At 40.0% G+C, this 21,196-nt stretch overlaps 1 protein-coding gene across 4 annotated transcripts in view; it reads left to right on the forward strand.

The window, feature by feature from the left end:
• The window catches only part of MAGI3 (membrane associated guanylate kinase, WW and PDZ domain containing 3), a 321,415-nt gene that overhangs the window by 19,592 nt on the left and 280,627 nt on the right, over positions 1 to 21,196 (forward strand). The gene's annotated exons all lie outside the window — the stretch shown is intronic.

Genomic DNA, 21,196 nt, shown 5'->3' on the forward strand with positions numbered 1-21,196 from the left:
TTAACTTTTTAAAAATAGATTTGCTTGTTTATTTATGTATTTATTTGAAGGACAGAGTGATAGGGTCGGGGTGGAGGTAATCATCCATCTACTAGTTCACTGCCAGGGAGATGGGGAGAGAGAGCAAGAGAGAGAATGAGAGAGAATGAATGATGGGCTGACACCGCAGCTCACTTAGCTAATCCTCCGCCTGCGGTGCCAGCACCCCAGATTCTAGTCCTGGTTGCTCTTCTTCCAGTCCAGCTCTCTGCTGTGGCCTGGAAGGGCAGTGGAGGATGGCCCAAGTACTTGGGCTCTGCACCTGCATGGGAGACCAGGAGGAAGCACCTGGCTCCTGGCTTCAGATCAGCGCAGTGCGCCAGCAGTAGTGGCCATTTGGGGAGTGAACCAACGGAAGGAAGACCTTTCTCTCTGTCTCTCTCACTGTCTAACTCTGCCTGTCAAAAAAAAAAAAAAAAGAAAGAAAGGAAAAAGAAAAGAATGAGAATCGCATCCATCCACTGGTTTACTCCCCAAATACCTGCAACATCCAGGAATGGGCCAACGTAAAGCAAGGAGCCAGGGCCTCCATCTGGGTCTCCTAAATGGGTGACAAGAATCCAGACTTGGGCCCTTATCTGCTGCCTCCCAGGTGCTTAGGCAGGAAACTAGAGTTAGGCAGGACTCCGTTCCAGACACTCTGATTTGAGATGCAGGTGTGCCAAAGTGGTGGCTTACCCTACTGTACCACAATACCTGCTCCAATTTTCTTTTTATTCTACTTGTTTTTTTATTTGTTAATCCATCCCTCTAATCCCTCTATTCATTTTTTTTATACATTTCAAAGTAAATTGTAGCCATTAACACACTTTCTCAAAGTAAGGCTTTTAAATGCTCGTTTTTCTCATTTTCCAAATGAGAAAATTAAGGCTTGGAGAAAAATATGCTCAAGGCCATATAGCTAGTTATTGGTGGAACTAGGCATTCTGATATAAAGATTTTCATTAGTTTAGGACTCTGATTACATTTTTAACTTATAAGTAATAATAAAAGTGAGCAAAATGCAAAGGGTGTGTAACCACTGTTGGAATTGATGGATTATAAAGTTAACATGGCACTTAAGACTTGTTGGAAAGTACTTTATAATATTGTAGAATTAAGAACATTTTCAGGTATTTGGTTCAGGAAAGTAGTTTGGGGTTCTTCCAAGCATTAATCTTGTTGGCAAGGCCTTTGCATTTAATTAACAAATGTTCCTTGCATTCCTACTGTGCACTAAGCCCACGTAAGGCCCAGATACAAAGGGAATGATTCAAGTTCTGTGATTTCAAGGAATTCAGCCTTTCTCAGATTCCTCTTCATCTTTTGTTGTATATGTTTATTTAAAGATATAATAAAAGCTGGCGCTGCAGCTCAATAGGCTAATCCTCCACCTGCGGCACTGGCACACCGGGTTCTAGTCCTGGTCAGGGTGCCGGATTCTGTCCCGGTTGCCCCTCTTCCAGGCCAGCTCTCTGCTGTGGCCCGGGAAGGCAGTGGAGGATGGCCCAAGTCCTTGGGCCCTGCACCCCATGGGAGACCAGGAGAAGCACCTGGCTCCTGCCTTCGGATCAGCATGGTGTGGCGGCCATTGGAGGGTGAACCAACGGCAAAGGAAGACCTTTCTCTCTGTCTCTCTCTCTCACTGTCCACTCTGCCTATCAAAAAAAAAAATAAATAAATAAAAATATAATAAAAGCTGAAGTTCAGAAAAAGAGGAACTTATTCAATGTATGCAAAACTTCAGTCTCTGTGGTAAAATTATATCGATATAATTTCTAGTAGTATGAATAGGACAAATCGATTTTTTTTTTGTATGAACACCTTATTTTCTAAAGAGTGAAAATATGCTATTTGAGTTTCTATCTAATGGAATTAACTGGCCAGGTTATCAGTCTCTTACCTGGAAATTAATAATGATTTAAGTTGGTACAGAAATATGAGACGTTTAAAAGTCAAACTAATTGATGTTACTTTTATGCCTTCTTATAAAATAAACATTTATATTAGCTTCTGAGAATTTATGTTTTAAGAAATTAGTTCTGTGGAGCATTGTATTCATTCCTTGCTATGGTTATTCTCTGTTCCAATATTTGGTATCCTCCGGTAACTCTCTCAGCTCTTATCTTCCCAAACTCATTTCTGATTAGTTCTCAATATGGATACTTGGCAATATAATTGTTACAATCCCTCAAAATTCAGCCCTAAACTTATTTCCTTCAGACATTTTTTAGGATTAATCTGTTATAATGTTTATCTTTGTACTTTTCATTGACAGTATACTTAAATAGTTCATTATTAATTTTAGATTCTACTTACTAGACTATGTGTTAGAATTGGTCTGTTACCAAAATAAATTTACATTTATCAGTGAACACTTTCTAGACTGGAAGGCAACTCTTTGAAGACCTTCACATTGGTGGAAATGTTTAAGATGAATACACATACATTAAAAAAGAATTTTGTGTTAGTCATCTTTTGTTACTACTGTTGAATACCTGAGAAAATGAACTTTATAAAGATAATAGATTATTTAACTTGCAGTTTTGAAAGTTCAGGTCCAAGATTAGTTGGCCATATTGGTTTGGCCTTTGATGAAGGTAGTGATGGTTGACTATGGAATATGGAAGGAGATCACATGGTGAACAAAGTCTCAGGGTCCAGCTGGTTTTTTGTTTTTGTTTTTTTTTTTTTTGACAGGCAGAGTGGATAGCGAGAGAGAGACAGAGAGAAAGGTCTTCCTTTTTGCTGTTGGTTCACCCTCCAATGGCCGTTGCGGCCGGTGCATCGCACTGATCTGAAGCCAGGAGCCAGGTGCCTCTCCTGGTCTCCCATGCGGGTGCAGGGCCCAAGGACTTGGGCCATCCTCCACTGCCTTCCCGGGCCATAGCAGAGAGCTGGCCTGGAAGAGGGGCAACCGGGATAGAATCCGGCGCCCTGACCGGGGCTAGAACCCGGTGTGCCGGCGCCGCAAGGTGGAGGATTAGCCTGTTAAGCCACAGCGCCAGCCCCAGCTGGGTTTTTAAAACCAGCTGTCTTATGAGAATGGCCTTCTTCCTTTTCCTCTCCCTCCTCCTGCCCCCCCCCTTCCCCTCTTTCTCTTCCTCCTCTTTTTTTTTTTTTTTTTAAAGATTCGTTTGTTTATTTGAAAGGCAGAGTTACAGAGAGGCAGAAGCAGTGGCAGAGAGCGAGGGAGTGAAGGGAAGAGAGAGAGAGAGAGAGAGAGAGAGATCTTCCATTTGCTGCTTCATTCCAGAAGTGGCCACAATGGCTGGAACTAGGCTGATTTGAAGCCAGGAACCAGGAGCTTTTTCCCTGTCATGTGGTTGCAAGGGCCTAAGGACTTGGACCATCTTCTGCTGCTTTCCCAGGCACATTAGAAGGGAACTGGATCAAAAATGGAGCAGCCGAGACTCTAACCGGCCCCCAGCCCATATGGCATGCTAGCATTGCAGGTGGCATTTTTACCAGCTGTGCCCTAGTACCAGCCCCTAGAATGGCCTTCTGAGGGACACTCCCATCAATCCAAGGACCTCTAAATAGGCTTACCTCTTAACCACCATAACTGGATTAGATTCCAACCTTCTTCGTGCATCAACTTAGGACCTTGGGGTTTAAATGTGTGCATTAGTTCAGGAGCCAAATCCTATTCCAGCCATAACAGGTTTGATCTTTTTTTCTTCCCTGTTCACTTTCTCAAATTTGTCAAGGAAAATGAGAACCAGGTAGAATTTAATTCCTTGTCAATAAGAATTAAGAGTATAGAGGGGAAGGAGACTAAAATTGATTCTCATTTGCATTTCTTGGGGATATGTGTTTTAGGAAGAAGTTCTTTTAAAAGCCTTCTTTTTTAAAAACATAACACAAACACAGAATGACTTCACACAATTGAATTTTTTTTTTAAACTTAGAGTTGGCAAACCATGTCCAGTAAGGAATATATAGTTTTTCATAAAACTGAATTTGAATGTAGATTTATTTAAGATTTACTTATTTTTTTTTATTTGAAAGGCAGAGTTAGAGAGAGAGAGAATGTGTTCTGTCTATAGGTCTACTCTTCAAATGGCTGCAATGGTCTGGGTTGGGCCAGGCCAAAGCTAGGAGCCTGGAGTTTCTTCCAGGTCTCACATGTGGATGCAGGGACCTGAGGACTTGGGCTGTCTTCAGCTGCTTTCCCAGGCTCTTTAGAGGGAGCTGTATCAGAAGTGGAGCAGCTGGGACTTGAACCAGTGCCCATATGGGATGCTGGCATCGCAGGTGGAGGCTTAAATTACTACTCCCAGTGCCATCCCTTGTACATAGATTTTATAAAATATATATGAACTTTTTCCCCTTTGGTATCTCTGATTTATTTTGGTGAAATATTCCTGAAAGTATTACACTTAGCATAGGAAATATGGTCAAAATGAAGTAGGATGTTTGAGGTATTAAAGACTTAATGACATCATTAGAGGCATTAGTGGGAGGTGAGGCTTAGGGCTAGACATAGATAAGATTATATGTGAAAGTAATATTTGTATCTCATTTTTTTTTTAACTAACTCACCCTCATTTTTACTTCTTGGTATTATTTTTCTTTTTCCATACACACTCTCTAAGATTTTTTTATTTATTTGAAAGACAGAGTTACAGAGAGAGGCAGAGACATAGAGAGAGAGAGATCTTTCATCTGCTGGTTCATTCCCCAAATGGCTGCAACAGCCAGGGCTGGGCCAGAGCAAAGCCAGGAGCCAGGAGCTTCTTCCATGTCTCCCACGTGGGTGCAGGAGCCCATGCACTTGGGCCATCTTCAGCTGCTTTCCTGGGTGCATTAGTAGGGAGCTGGATCAGAAGTAGAGGCTCAAACCTGTGTCCATTATGGATGCCAGTGCTGCAGGTGGCCGCTTAACCCACTCCACCACAGTGCAGCCCTTCCTCCTCTCTCCTCCCTGCAACACACACACTATCTCTTGACTATCTGCTTTCAGTACCCTCTCTCTGATTGACATTCTCCAGCACTTGTCATTTTCCCTTTATAAGAGTGACAGATGTCAGGAAAGTTAAATGATTAACATTTTCTATAATAAGTTACACTAAACTGATATGAAGGATTATCACTGGTAAACCTGGTCAGGGATGTTTACCTCATAACCTCCATCCTATGTGACCCAAAAAGCCAAAATTTCAAGTGATACTTTAAGAACTTTTCTTTAAATCACACCATTAAGTTTATTCTGACTCATGTAATTGATTCTGGAAAGTATGGAAGATACATGTGGCTCCTATCCCATCTTTATCACCACATTTCTTTGGGCAGCTCCACTTCTCTTCCCCTGGCTTACTTTTTTTCTGTCTTCTTAACAGATTTCTTTCTATAATAACAATACTGTATTTTGTTCAAAATAAATTGAGGAGTGCTGTGTGTTTTGATATTCATTGTAAGGACTGAAATACAAGATGACCTTACCTTTTCTGTGTGACAGTTCTTTTAAGGGGATTGGAAAACCTTTCATGTTTCAAGGAGATCTAGAGCCAGGATTTTGATTATTAGGCTTAAAATTTGAATCCTAGCCCTGCTACATTTGGTGTTCAAACACTCCAAAAGTATGAAGAAGCAGAACAAGAAATCACTAATCACTGGACATCCAGAGGCTATTATAATAATTAGTTTTTTATTATTTTGAATTATTTTGGCTATGAGATTGTCAGACATGTAATTACATGGTCAAAAATTAGGAACATTTATGGGGATCTTGATAACTGGCTACATTGTATCTCTTTGGTTCTGGAGTACATTTTCATCATACTGTACTGGTCAATATCTTTGGGGCTTTATATTTTAGATGGTGTAAGTTATTTTAGTCAAAAATTCTTTTCTGGTTCAAAAATCATCCATAATTTTGGATTATTTGCTAAATTGTCAACTATAAAGGAAATTTCCAGCCCTCACCTCACAGTAATAACTGTCATGTTGATAAATGATACTGATATCCCAGGTTGTTGGCCCTGCCTAAGTAGTTAAATAGTCCTGTGAGGATGCCTAGGACTTACTGGTGATTCATTGTGCTTTGTCTTCTACACCTAAAATTTTGCCAAGGGTATCTGCTTTGATCAGCATAGAATATGGTCCTCTTACTCTGTATGTAAATGTCTCCAATTTGCATTTCTGGAACTTAACTCCTCACCTCCCAGTTGCTACCCTCCTTTAGACAGCCAGACTGGATCCTGTGTAAATGCAGAAGTGATTTGACCTTTTGAATCAGAATCAGTCTTAAGTTTGAGTCAGTAAGTAAATTAAAAACAAACCAGGGGCTGCCACTGTGGTGCAGTAGGTTAAAGTCACAGCCTGCAGTGCCAGGATCCTGTATGGGCACTGGTTCAAGTCCTGGCTGCTCCACTTCTGATCCAGCTCCTTTCAAATATGCCTGGGAAAGCAGTAGAAGATGGTCCAACTCTTTGGGCCTCTGCATCAACGTGGGAGACTTCGAAGAAGCTCCTGACTCCTAGCTTTGAATCAGCTCAGCTCAGCTCTGGCCATTGTGGTCATTTGGAGAATGCATGAGCGGAATGGAAGACCTCTCTCTCTCTCGCTCTCTCTCTCTCTCTCTCGCTCTCTCTCTACTTCTGTCTGTAACTCTGTCCTTCAAATAAACAAAATACTTTTCTAAAGACAAAACAAAAAGCAATACCAAACATGACGTGAAACATAAGTTGACAAAGATTTATTTATTATTTTAAAAGACTTATTTATTTATTTGAATGTCAGAGTGACAGAGAGGAAGAGACAGAAATTTTCCATCCCCTGGTTTACTCCCATATGGCTGCAATAGTCAGGGCTGGGCTAGGCTGAAGCCACGAGCCTGGAACTCCATGTGGGCGGCAGAGTCCCAAGCACTTGGGCCATCTTCCATTGCTTTCTCAGGTGCGTTAGCAGGGAACTAGATTGGAAGCAGAGTAGCTACGATTTGAACCAATGCTTGGATGTAGGATGCCTGCTGTGCCACAATAAGCTCCTTAACAAAATATTAAAAAACAGGAACTTGATAAATGTAAAACACTAATATATGACATTTATCCTAGCCACTGAATCTGTCAAGTGGCAGTATTTTGAAATTAAAGCTAGTAGAGCACTCTGACCTCAGAATCAGCCCTTAAAGCATTTGTATCTGGTTGAGAGCATTTCAGGCATGGAAAGCCAAGACACTGTGGCAAAAAATTATCTACACGAAGGATCTCTGTGAGTGAGATCCCGGTGGAAAAAAGGGGTCATCAAAGAAGGAAGTACTTTTCTCTGAAGGGAGGAGAGAACTTCCACTTTGCTTATGGCCCTGTCTAAATACTGACAGAGCTTGTGAACTCAAAAGGCTTCCATAGCCTTGGAAGCTCATGACAAGAGCCTCGGGTGATTACTGACGTCATAAATAAGAGTGTCAATTGTTAAATCAACAACAGGAGTCACTGTGCACTTGCTCCCCATGTAGGACTTCTGTCCTTAATGAGGTGTACTATGAGAATTAACTGTAAAACTTGTGTTCAAACAGTACTTTATACACAGTATCTGTATGGGTGCAAATTGTTGAAATCTTTACTTTGAGTTGATCTTCTGTATATAAAGATAATTAAAAGTGAATCTTAATGAAGAATGGGATGGGAGAGGGAGTAGGAGGTGGGATGGTTTGGGAGTGGGAGGGTGGGTATGGGGGAAAAACCACTATATTCCTAAAGCTGTACCTATGAAATTTATATTTATTAAATAAAAACTTACCAAAAAAAAATTAAAGTATTTGGATATATCGGCCTTAATCAAATAGAAAGCAGTAGACTTTTTTTTTTTTTTTCTGTTGTCTTCGTCTTGCTCCAGAGTCAGAATTAGCCAATGGGAATCCAATGATCAAGTTCTACATCTAGGTTGTAAATTTTCTTTTTTAAACTTTTTTTATTAATATAAAGAGAACAGATTTTATGCATTCCATATGTATAGTTCCAAGAAGACAACCACACTTCCCTCACTCCCCTGCTCCCCGCATTCCCCTTCCTCCTTCACCTCTCTTCATCAGTTTTGTAAGCAGTGGACTTTTAAATTGATACATATACAAGCCTCTATATTAATACCTACAAAATGCCTCATTAAAATTTTTATTTTATTTATTTGAAAGGTAAAGCATTAGAAAAGAGAGATCTTCTGTCTATTGGTTTACTTCCCAAGTGACTACGAGAGCCAAGGCTGGGCCAGGCTGAAGTCAGGAGACAGGAATTCTATCTGGGTCTCCCACATGAATGTCAGGCCCCAAGCACTAGGACCATTATTTGTTGCCCACCCAGGCACATTAGCAGGGAGTTGGATCAGAAGTACAGTAGCCAGGTCTTGAACCAATTCTTTGATATGGGTTGCTAGGTCTTGCAAACAGCAACTTAACATGCTGTGCTGCAGTGCTGGCTCCCAATGTCTCATTTTTATATGCCTTATGTTTTTTCTAACTACTTCTTTTTATTTATTTATTTATTTGATAGGTAGAGTTACAGAGAGACAGACAGAGAGAAAGGTCTTCCTTCCGTTGGTTCACCCCCTAAATGGCTGCTATGGCTGGCATGCTGCGCTGATCTGAAGTCAGGAGCCAGGTGCTTCCTCCTGGTCTCCCATATGGGTGCAGGGGCCCAAGCACTTGGGCCATCCTCCACTGCCCTCCCAGGCCACAGCAGAGAGCTGGACTGGAAGAGGAGCAACTGGGACTAGAACCCAGTGCCCATATGGGATGCCATTGCCGCAGGCGGAGGATTAGCCAAGTGAGCCACGGCACCAGGCCCTGACTCCTTCTGATAGTATAATTAGGCATCTCTTTATATCTTTTACCATAAGGCTGTTCCATATGTAGGTGAGTGTTCATGTGTATTCTGGTCTATGGAAATTACTATCGCTAATTACTTCCCAGAGAATTCATTCTAACCAATAGGTATCTGGAAGTGATACATTTTAAGGTACGGTGATTCTTGAAAAACTGCTGAATTAAATGAAATACAAATTTTGATAGAAATTAAACAAAACTGGATTCTTTTTGTGTTTGTTTTTCTTTTAAAGATTTATTTATTTATTTGAAAGAAAGAAAGAGAGAGTGAGAGTTTGAGTTAGAGAGAGAGAGTTAGTTCTTTCCCCTGGTTCATTCCCCAGATGGCTGCAACAGGCAGGGTTGGGCCAGGCTGAAGCCAGGAACTAGAAGCTTCTTCTAGGTCTCTCACATGGGAAGCAGGGGCCCAATCACTTGGGCCATCTGCTACTGCTTTTCCCAGACCATTAGCATGGAGCTGGATTGGAAGTGGAGCAGTGGGGACTAGAACCAGCCCCCCTATGGGATATCGTCATTGCAGGTGGCAGCTTTACCTACTGTGCCACAGCACTGGCCCCAAAACTTGCTTATTTGAATGTAATTGATTTCCTCTTTGAATCTTGAACAAAAATTTATTTTTTAAAAAGTTCATTTATTTATTTTTGAAAGAGTGACAGGGAGATTATTGCGGGTGGGAGAGGGAGGGATAGAGAGATACGTTCCATCTATTTGCTTACTACCCAAGTGGACACAATAGCCAGGATTTGGCCAGGCCGAAGCCAGAAGCCAGGAACTCCATCCAGGTTTCCCATGTGGATGGCAGGAACCTAAGTACTTGAGCCATCCTCCACTAGCTTCCCAATAGCATCAGCAGGAAGCTAAGGACCCAGGACTTGAAACAGCACTCTGATATGGATATCAGCATCGCAAACGGCAGCTTAGTGTTCTGCACCACAATGCCTACCCTAAAAAATCTATTTTTAACTAATACTAAATTCTCTATTTTGTTTTATGATGTATAAAAATAGCTATATTTAACATGTAGTAACAGTAAAACAAGTCTCAATTGTTTCAAGTTAAAATATACTACTAAAAGCAGATGATTCTTACATGTAAGACACTGTTAAATGCTAAAATTAAGACTTTAGGATTTCTTTCGTATTATTAACAATGATTTCAGTTATTATGTAAAATTTGGTATGAGATGACATTATTATTACAAGTTCAACAGTATTTATGAAAATGTATGGCTAGATCAAATAGTGAAATTCTAAAACAAATCTTCACATTTTTAGAAATGAGCAATTATTTTATTTACTTCAATAAATACTTTCACATTTCATTTATTTTTTTAAGATTTATTTATTGAAAGACAGAGTTAGAGAGAGGTAGAGACACAGAGAGAGAGGTCTTTCATCCACTGGTTCACTTCCCACAGGGCCTAAACAGCTGGAGCTGAGCTGATCCTAAACCAGGAAGCAAGAGCTTCTTCTGGGTCTTCTACGTGGGTGCAAGGGCTCAAGGACTTGGGCCATCCTCTGCTGCTTTCCCAGGCACATTAGCAGGAAGCTGGATAGAAGTGGAGCAGCTGGGACTCAAACCAGCACCCTTATAGGATGCTAGCACTGCAGGCCAGGGCTTTAACCCACTGTGCCATAGCACTGGCCCCAAGAGCAATTTTTAAATCTCATTCTCTTCCCTGTGTTTTTGGTAACTTTCTTGTAAATGCTTTGTTAGTAGTTTCTTTGGTAATAAAAGTAATGCTAACAACTAAAATAAGCAATTAAAAAATTCAAGCAATTTTGCTGCCAAAAATTCACTGAAATTTAAAGGAATTTGGGATGTTTTTAAATTATCCATGCCACTGGTTTACAGATAGATGAAGATAAACAAATGACTCAAATATTATGTGGATGAATTTTATAAGCATTGACATCCCTCCCCCCCTTCAACTTGCCATACCTGATGAGACAGCCGACACTGTGCTGTTTTGAAGTTTTGGGTATTCATAGACCAGCAATGGCTGAGAATGAATAGTTTCTCCTTGTTTCTTGGTACTTTATGCATAGATTATTTATGAGAGCTGTAAACTTCCTTTGCTTCTATTTTCTATTTCATCCCTCCATCATTATTACATCCTGTACTTCAGCCCAGGAGTTATTCTCCTTGGATGTCAGTTTTGTTTTGTCATTTCTCTATTGAAAAACTCTATGATTATTTATCCTGTTTTCTACTAAAATCCTTGGTTTAGCTCACCAGCCTTAAAAGTACGGACCCAGCTTTCTCTTCCAGCCATTCCACTATTTTTTGTTCCAACTGTATACCAATGAAATTGGCTTTTTCTTCACTCTGGAGTATGCCTTGTACTTCTTTTAAGGCTTTAAAGATTTTACTGTATCTCCTTACGACCTTTCCCAGGATCTTTTCTTCCTACAGTTTATATTTTATTTATCTTGAATAAAGTTGTATGTATAGGATTAAGTCAGATTAAGAAGGATTTGAAAGCTTGTCAGAGAAGTTTGCATTTTATCCTAAAACCAATGAGAACAGTCAAACTTTTTTGAGCAAGAATATATATAATAAAAAGAAGACATGATAAGGTTGACCCTGATGTGTAGGACACATTAGAGGGGATAGAGATTAGCATGGAAATCTTTTTAAAGAAAGAAAGAAATTTTCCAGGGTAGATAGAACTGGGATGAAGAATGGATAGCACACAACAAAAGTCAGGAGTTTTGAGATACAGCGGATTACAGAAGAAGGGAGATCATGAAGGAGAGCTAGTTTAAGGGAGGTCATGGGGATTGGCATGGAGGTATAGTGGGTTAAGCTTCCACCTACCTGTGGCACTGGCATCCCATATGGTTGCCGGTTCAAATCTCAGCTGCTCCACTTCTGATCCAGCTCCCTGCTAATGGCCTGGGAAATAGTGGAGGATGGCCCAAATGCTTTGGCTCCTGCAACCACTTAGGAGACTGAGAGGAAGCTCCCAGCTACTGGCTCTGGATTGGCCCAGTTCTGACTGTTGTGGCCATTTGGAGTGAACCAGTAGATGGAAGACCTCTCTCTCAGTTTCTCTATCTCTCTCTCAGTTTCTCTATTTTTCTCTCTCTCTCAGTAACTCTGCCATCTCAAATAGATGGATAATCTTTAAAAAAAGGGGAGGGGTCATGAAGGAGGGCTATCATGATTTAGATTTTTAAATAGCTTCTTTTTTTTTATTATCATCTAATGAAAATTTTTTTTAATTATTAAACTTTTATTTAATGAATATAAATTTCCAAAGTACAGCTTATGGATTACAATGGCTTCCCCCCTCCCATAATTTCCCCCCCACCCACAACCCTCCCCTTTCCCGCTCCCTCTCCCCTTCCATTCACATCAAGATTCATTTTCAATTCTCTTTATATACAGAAGATCAGTTTAGTATATATTAGGTAAAGATTTCAACAGTTTGCCCCATGTAGCAACACAAAGTGAAAAAACTACCGTTGGAGTACTAGTTATAGCATTAAATAACAGTGTACAGCACATTAAAGACAGAGATCCTACATAATACTTTTTTAAAATTAATTAATTTTCTATGCCATTTCCAATTTAACACCAGGTTGTTTTTTTTCATTTCCAATTATCTTTATATACAGAAGATCAATTCAGTATATAATTAGTAAAGACCTCATCAGTTTGTACCCACACAGAAACACAAAGTATAAAAATACTGTTTCAGTACTAGTTATAGCATCACTTCACATTAGACAACACATTAAGGACAGATCCCACATGGGGTGTAAGTACACAGTGACTCCTGTTGCTGACTTAACAATTTGACATTCCTGTTCATGGCGTCAGTAATCTCCCTAGGCTCTAGTCATGAGTTGCCAGGGCTATGGAAGCCTTTAGAGTTCGCTGACTTTGATCTTATTCCGATAGGGTCATAGTCAAAGTGGAAGTTCTCTCCTCCCTTCGGAGAAAGGTACCTCCTTCTTTGATGGCCCCGTTCTTTCCACTGGGATCTCACTCACAGAGATCTTTCATTTAGGTCTTTTTTTTTTTTTTTTTTTTTTCCCCATGATATCTTGGCTTTCCATGCCTACAATACTCTCATGGGCTCTTCAGCCAGATCCGAATGCCTTAAGGGCTGATTCTGAGGCCAGAGTGTTGTTTAGGACATCTGCCATTCTATGAGTCTGCTGTGTATCCCGCTTCCCATGTTGGATCCTTCTCTCCCTTTTTGATTCTATCAGTTAGTATTAGCAGACACTTGTCTTGTTTGTGTGATCCCTTTGATTCTTAGACCTATCGGAGCCATCGAATGTGAACTGAAATTGATCACTTGGACTAGTGAGATGGCATTGGTACATGCCACCTTGATAGGATTGTGTTGGAATCCCCTGGCACATTTCTAACTCCACCATTTGCGGCAAGTCCGATTGAGCATGTCCCAAATTGTACATCTCCTCCCTCTCTTTTTCCACTCTTAAATTTAACAGGGATCACTTTTCAGCTAAAATTTAAACACCTAAGAATAATTGTGTGTTACTTTTAAAATGTATGATTGCATATTAACTTGGATTTAAATGCCAAGTCTGAGCATTAAGACTTGTTTTTTGGATTAAAAATGAAATGCTTAGGGTTCCATTCAAACAAAAATTATGAAATTGCATATTTATTAAGAAAGTATCTTTCTGGGGGAGTAGTTATTAATAGAATCCTATCAATAGATTGTAAAAGTGATATTGGCCTATATACTTTGTGTCTAATATGGCATTAAGTAACTATTGAATCATCTTTGGCCATTTGTCATTGAATTTAGCAATTAGTAAGAAGTAAATGATCTTTTTAAAAAATTTATTTATTTTTTACAATTTTTTTCTTATTTTAAGATTTATTTATTTACTTGAAAGAGTTACACAGAGAGAGGAGAGGCAGAGAGAAAGAGAGAGGTCTTCCATCCACTGGTTCACTCCTCAGATGGCGGCAACGGCTGGAGCTGAGCCAATCTGAAACCAGGAGCCAGGAGCTTCTTCCCTGTCCCCCACATAGGTGCAGGGGCCCAAGGACTTGGGCAATCCTCTACTGCTTTCTCAGGCCATAGCAGAGAGCTGGATTGGAAGAGGAACAGCCAGATCTCAAACCTGTCCCCATATGGGATGCCGGCACTGCAGGCAGCAGCTTTACCCACTATGCCACAGCGCCGGCCCTGTAAATGATCTTTTGAAAATATCAGATTTATTGAGATATAATTACATACCATAAAATTTATTCATTTTAGGTGTGCAGTTCTGTTGTTTTTGGTGAATGTATAGTTATATAATCACTGTAACAGCTGAAACAAAATATCTCCATCACCCATAAAGTTGTCTGGTGTCCCTTTGTTGGTTAGTGGTCTTTTGAGAATGCAGTTTCACCCTGTAATATAGTTCATTAAAACAAAAAATTTTAATTTCAAACAGATTATAGAAATGGTTACTTAGGATAGGAGCAAGTCCTAAATTAGTGACTATATTTATTGATATTTGATCATTTAACTTGAACTCTATATTTCATTGATTCATTTAATAGAGGGACTTAATGTATTATATATTCTTTCATTTTTCTCCCTTCATCTCCCCAACACTCTCCCATTTGATTTCCTTCCTAACATCAGTTTCTTCTCATGATCTTGGTGTTGGGCTATGTACTCTTCAAATAAGTTCTACTTTACCCATCCATAGCATTTATCACACTGTTAGAGCTCATAGTTACATATCTGTGTCCTTTTAGTCTACAAGTCTCGCTGAGATAATTGTCCTGATCATTAGTTTATCCCTGCCACCTCAGTGACTAGCATACTTTGTTTTTCTGTAAATGTTTTCTGAATGTCTTCCTTCTAACCCAGACTCAAATATTTTAGAATATTATTAGATAAAAAAAACTCCTGAAAAAAAGAAAAACAAGTCACCATGTTTTGTCAGTTATTCTTTGCAATACTTTTTTTTTTTTAAATCCCAGCTATTCATTTTCTTTCTTTTTTAAAAAAATTTTTTGTATGTATCTCATAAATACAACATTGGGAACATAGTAATTCTTCCCACTGCCCCCTCATCTTCCCCCCTCTCCTGTTTGGTCTGAGAAAGAAAAGGAAACTGGAAGGAAGGAAGGGAGGAAGGGATGGAGGGATGGAGGGATAGAGGGAGGGAGGGAAGGAGGGAGGGAGGAAGGAAGGAAGGAAGGAAGGAAAAAAGAATGGAGTAAAAACATTAAGAGAACTGTTTCTCTACAGTCTAAACAAGGGCTGTTCTTTGTTATTGCTTTTGGAAGGTATTTTCACTCCCCCCCCCCTTTCTTCTTTTCCCTTCCTTCCTCCCCCTTTTTTCCTTTTTGAAACTTAATTATCCTTAAAGAAGAACTCAAAGATGATACAACTTTTGTGAGCTCTTAGACATGACTATAACTTATAACTTATGAGACATAATAATATCCTCCCTTTAATACACTAAAAGGAAGTGATTCTTGAGAACAAGTTTTGCTGTTAAGTCTCATGATACAACTCTTTGTGGGCAGAGGTCCTGCATGGGAAGTTATTGCACAGTGACTCTTATTGTGTATTCAACAAATAACACTCTTGATGCACAACATCAATGATTACCCAAGGCTCTTGACATGAGCTGCCTCGGCTATGGAAGCCTTTTGGACCCACTGGCTCAACAAGACCATAAGCAAAGTGGAAGTTCTCTCCTCCCTTCAGAGAAAGGTACTTCCTTCTTTGGTGGCCACTTCTTTCCCCTGGAGTCTCACCCACAGGGGTCCTTTATGTAGGACATTTTCCCCAGAGTGTCATGGCTTTCCATTCCTGAAGTGCTCTCCCCTGGACTTTCTAGCCAGACTGGAATGCCTTAAGGGCTGATTCTGAGGTCGGAGTGCTACTTAAAGTGATTGTCATACTATGAGTCTGCTGTATGGACTGCTTCCCATGTTGGAGCCTTTACTCCTTTATAATTCTGTCCATTCTTGTTCCCAAACACTTAGTCCTATTAATATGATCATTTTAACTCTTGGTGATATCTATTTAGACACTTTACCACTTGTTTCTATTCATTTGATCATTGTAACAAGCTGCTATTTTTATAGACAGCTTAAAGGTTTTTGGGATCTTATGGCTAGTTGTTAGGTTGTACCCTTAGAAGTGTATACATACGAATATATGTAGGACTATACTGCTTTGCCGTTGTGTACTTCATACATTTCAGAAATATGATCTTGGTGATTCTTCCCACTGTGCCTACCCTCCCACCCTCACTCCCACTCCCCTTCCTCTTCCCTTTCATATTCTTTTTTAAAATAATAATCCTTTGCATTTTTAAAGATTTTTTATTATTTATTTATCTGAGAGGTAGAGTTACAGACAGTGAGAGGGAGAGACAGAGAGAAAGGTCTTTCGTTGGTTCACTCTCCAAATGGCTGCAATGGTCGGAGCTGTGCCGATCCAGAGCCAGGAGCCAAGAGCTTCTTCCAGGTCTCCCACACAGGTGCAGGGGCCCAAAAACTTGGGCCATCTTCCACTGCCTTCCCAGGCCATAGCAGGGAGCTGGATTGGGAGAGGAGCAGCTGGGACTCGAACCAGCACCCATATGGGATGCTGGCACCACAGGCGGAGGATTAACCTACTGTGCCATGGCGCCGGCCCCCTCCTTCTTCTTCTCACTCTTATTCTTTACTAAGATCTATATTCAATTGACTTTATTCATATATGATAAACTCTATGTTAACTATAACATTCAGTGAATTGTATGAAAGAGAAAAAGTTAAGGAAAATATTATAAAGGAAAAGATAAACAAAGACTTAGACTAAGAAACTGTTCCTCAGCAGTCAAAAGAAAGGCCATAATCATTGCTTCTCAAAGTGTCAATTTCATTTCCTCATGTTTTCTTTTAGGTTTTCTATTAGTTATCACATGTCAGGGAGAACATATAGAATTTGTCCCATTGGGATTGGCTTATTTCACTAAGTGAAAATTTTTCCATTTTCATCCATTTTGTTGTGAATGAGCAGACTTCATTTTTTTTAACTGCTGTGTAGTGTTCCATGGTGTACATATCCCATAATTTCTTTATCCTGTCTTCAGTTGATGGGCATTTGGGTTGATTCCATGTCTTTGCTATTATTGAGCTGTGATAAACATGGAGGTACTAATAGCTCTTTCATATGCTGATTTCACTTCCCTTGGGTAGTTTCCCAGGAGTGGGATGGCTGGGTCATGTGGAAGGTCTATACTCAGACTTCTGAGGTATCTCCACACTGTCTTTCATAATGGTTTTACTAGTTTACATTCCCACCAACAGTGGGCTAGGGTGCCTTTTTCCCCACATCCTTGCCAGCATTTGTTGTTTGTTGATTTCTGTATGAAAGCCATTCTAACTGGGGTGAGGTGAAACCTCATTGTGTTTTTGATCTGCATTTCTCTGCAAGCTAGCGATCCTGAGCATTTTTTCATGTGTCTGTTGGCCATTTGGATTTCCTCTTTTGAAAAACGTCTGTTCAAGTCCTTTTTTTTTTTTTTTAAAGATTTATTTTTATTTATTTGAAAGAGTTACAGAGAGAGGTAGAGACAGACAGAGAGAGAGAGGTCTTCCATCCACTGGTTCACTCCCCAAATGGCTGCAACGGCCTGAGCTGAGCTGATCCAAGGTAAGGAGCCAGGAGCTTCTTCCAGGTCTCCCATGTGGGTGCAGGGGCCAAAGGACTTGGGCTATCTTCTACTGCTTTCCCAGGCCATATCAGAGAGCTGGATCAGAAGAGGAGCAGCTGGGATTAGAACCAGCGCCCATATGGGATGCCAGCACTGCAGGCCAGGGCTTTAACCCACTGCACCACAGTGCCGGCCCCTTTTGCTCATTTCTTAACTGGATTGTTTGTTTTGTTGTTGTGGAGTTTCTTGATCTCTTTGTATATTCTGGTTATTAAACCTTTATCAGTTGTATAGTTTGCAAATGATTCTTCCATATTGTACCTTTTTCAAGTATAGCAATAAGGTGTTGCTGGCTTCATAGAAATAATTTGGGAGGATTCTTTCCCTTTCAGTTTTTTTGAATAACTTGAGAAGAATTTGCATTAGTTCTTTAAATGTTTGGTAGAATTCAGCAGTGAAGCCATCCAGTCCTGGGCTTTTCTTTGTTGGGAGGGTCGGAGGGTCTTTATTATTCTAGTTCTGTCTTGGTTATGATTCTGTTTAGGTTTTCTATGTCTTCATGACTCAATTTATGTAGGTCATATGTGCCTAGGAATCTTTCTTCCAGGTTTCCCAGTTTGTTGGCTTACAGCTCTTTGTAGTAATTTCTGATGATTATTTTTATTTCTGTGATTTTTGTTGTTACCTTTCCTTTTTCATCTCTGATTTTATTGATTTGGGTCTTTGCTCTCCTTTTTTGGTTAGTTGGGCCAATGGTATGCAAATTCTATTTATTTTTTTGGAAAACTAGCTTTTTGTTGCTGATCTTTTGTATTTTATTAGTTTTGATTTTGTTGATTTCTTCTCTAATTTTAATTATTTCTTTTCTCCTGCTAGTTTTGCGTTTGGTTAGCTGTTGTTTTTCTAGGTCCTTGAGATGCATTGATAGTTCATTTATTTGGTGCCTTTCCAATTTCCTGATGTAGGCTCCAATTACTATAAACTTTCCTCTTAACACTGCTTTTGCTGTATCCCATAAGTTTTGGTATGGTATATTGTCATCTATTTCTCTTTTGATTTCTTAGATGACCCACTGTTCATTCAGGAGCATGTTGCTCAGTCTCCATGTATTTTGCATATGTTCTAGGGATTCCTGAGTTGTTTATTACCAACTTCATTCCATTGTGGTCCAAAAAGATGCATGGTATGATTTTGATTTTTTTGAATTTGCTGAGTTTTGCTTTTTGGCCTAGCATGTGGCCTATCCTAGTGAAAATTCCAGGCACTAGTGAGAAAAATGTGTATTCTTTGGCTGTAGATTAGAAATCTCTGTAGATATCTGTTAGGTCATTTGGTCTATAGTGTCAATTAATTCTGTTTCCTTGCTGAGTTTCTGTCTATTTGATCTGTTCCTTGCTGAAAGTGGGGTATTGCAGTCCTCCATTACTGCTGTATTTCAGTCTCTGTCTCCCTTTAAATCCACTAACATTTCTTTTACTTCACCAGGTACCCTGTAATTAGGTGCATATACTTTTATAATAACCACCTCTTCCTGTTGAATTAATCCTTTAATCATTATATAGTGCCCTTATCTCTTTTAATAGTTTCTGGCTACACCAGCTCTTTTTTGGTTTCTGTTAGCATGGATTGTCTTTTTCCATCTTTTCACTTTTAGTCTCCATGCATCTTTGTTGGTGAGATGTGTTTCTTATAGGCAGCCAATAGATGGGTTTTGTTTTTTAATCACTTCTGCTAGTCTGTGTCTTTTTTTATTTTTTTAATTAAAAAAAATTTTTTAAAAAAAATTTTTGACAGGCAGAGTGGACAGTGAGAGAGAGAGAGAGACAGAGAGAAAGGTCTTCCTTTTGCCGTTGGTTCACCCTCCAATGGCCGCCACAGCCAGCACACTGCGGCCCGTGCACCGCGCTGATCCAAAGGCAGGAGCCAGGTGTTTCTCCTGGTCTCCCATGGGGTGCAGGGCCCAAGCACCTGGGCCATCCTCCACTGCACTCCCTGGCCACAGTAGAGAGCTGGCCTGGAAGAGGGGCAACCGGGACAGAATATGGCACCCTGACCGGGACTAGAACCCGGTGTGCGGCACCACAAGGCGGAGGATTAGCCTGTTGAGCCACAGCGCAGGCCAGTCTGTGTTTTTTAACTGGAGTGTTGAGAGCATTTATATTCAGGGTGACTATTGTTAAGTAATGACTTTGTCCTGCCATATTTCCATTAATAGTCCTATTTTAACTTTAGGTTACCATTGTATTTTTACTGGGTGATTTTCTGCCTTCACCTTCTTTTGTAGTTGTGACCATGTTTCTGTGTGTAGCACATCCTTGAGTATCTTTTATAGGGCTGTGTGGGTATTTCCAAATTCTTTCAATTTCTGTTTGCTATGGAAGATCCATATTTCACCTTCATTCATAAGTGAGAGCTTTGCAGGGTACAGTATTCTGGGTTGACAGTTTTTTTCTCTATGAGTTTGTATCTCGCCATTCTCTCCTGGCCTGTTGGTTTCTGATGAACAGTCAGCTGTGAGTCCAATTGGAGATCCTGTGAATGTAATCTGGCATTTGTCTCATGCACATTTTAGAATCTTTTCTTTATGTTTTGCTTGATTACAGTGTGTTGTGAAGATCTTTTCTGGTCATGTCTATTAGGAGTTCTATGTTCACCTGTAATTAGATGCCCCTTTCTTTCTCCCAGTTTGGGAAATTTTTTTGTTATTATTTCATTAAGAAGCCCTTCTAATCCATTCTCTATTTCCTTGTCTTAAGGAACTCCTAGCACCCATATGTTGGGTCATTTGATAGTATCTTGCATATCTCCAACAGTGTTTTTTAGTTTTCTAACTTCTTTTTCTTTGGTCTGACTGTAAAATTTCCAGAAATTTGTCTTCTAGTTCTGATATTCTTTCTTCTGTCTCACCTACTCTGTTGCTAAGGCTTTCCACTGCATTTTTATTTCATCTGTAGAGTTCTTCATTTCTAGTATTTCACTCTGACTTCTCTTTAATATCTCAATTTCATGGGAAAATTTTCATTTAGTTCTTGAATTTGCTTTTGGTTGCTTCTAAGTAGTTGCTTAATTTTCTGAATTCCATTTCTGGCACATATTCAGTCTCTTCATCTTCACTTTCTACTATTGAAGTGTTGTAAGGTTCCTTTGAGGGGCTCATAGTGTCTTCCTTATTCTTAAGTTTTTTCCTTTGTTTTTTGGAATTTGTGTGGCTTATACTATACTTTCAGTGAGTACCAGGAGGCATTTTGTAGGTGTGGCCTGATTGCTTTGATCAGTATTCCAGGGTGGAGCAAATATCTGAAGTAAGCTGTGGGGCTTAGTAGCTTTCCTCTTGATATCTGTATGGAGGAGGGTGTGACCAGCCCTTCCTACTCACAGCTGTGGGATGCCCTGATGTTAGTCCCTGGTGTTTTCTGCACTAGTTAGGACTGCTTAATGAACTGAACCTTTGTACTGTGATGGTTTTCCTGTGAGCATGGTTTCAAGATGGCGGAGTAGCCCTGGTGTTTTCTCTGTTGTGAACTGCTATAGGTCTGTGGGTCGGGAGTGTGTACAGGGAACCCCCACCTACTGGGCTCTCTTCTCAATGGTGGTGGGCCGGGCACGAGCTTTCGATATGTGTGGCTACCCCTTGCTGTACCACTTGCGTGGTGGGGTAAGGTATTCCTCGTAAGTATTGTATTCCTTGCTGTTTGGGTGGCGGATGAAG

Source organism: Lepus europaeus, chromosome 5 (assembly GCF_033115175.1).
Source record: "Lepus europaeus isolate LE1 chromosome 5, mLepTim1.pri, whole genome shotgun sequence".
Taxonomy (NCBI): Eukaryota; Metazoa; Chordata; class Mammalia; order Lagomorpha; family Leporidae; genus Lepus; species Lepus europaeus.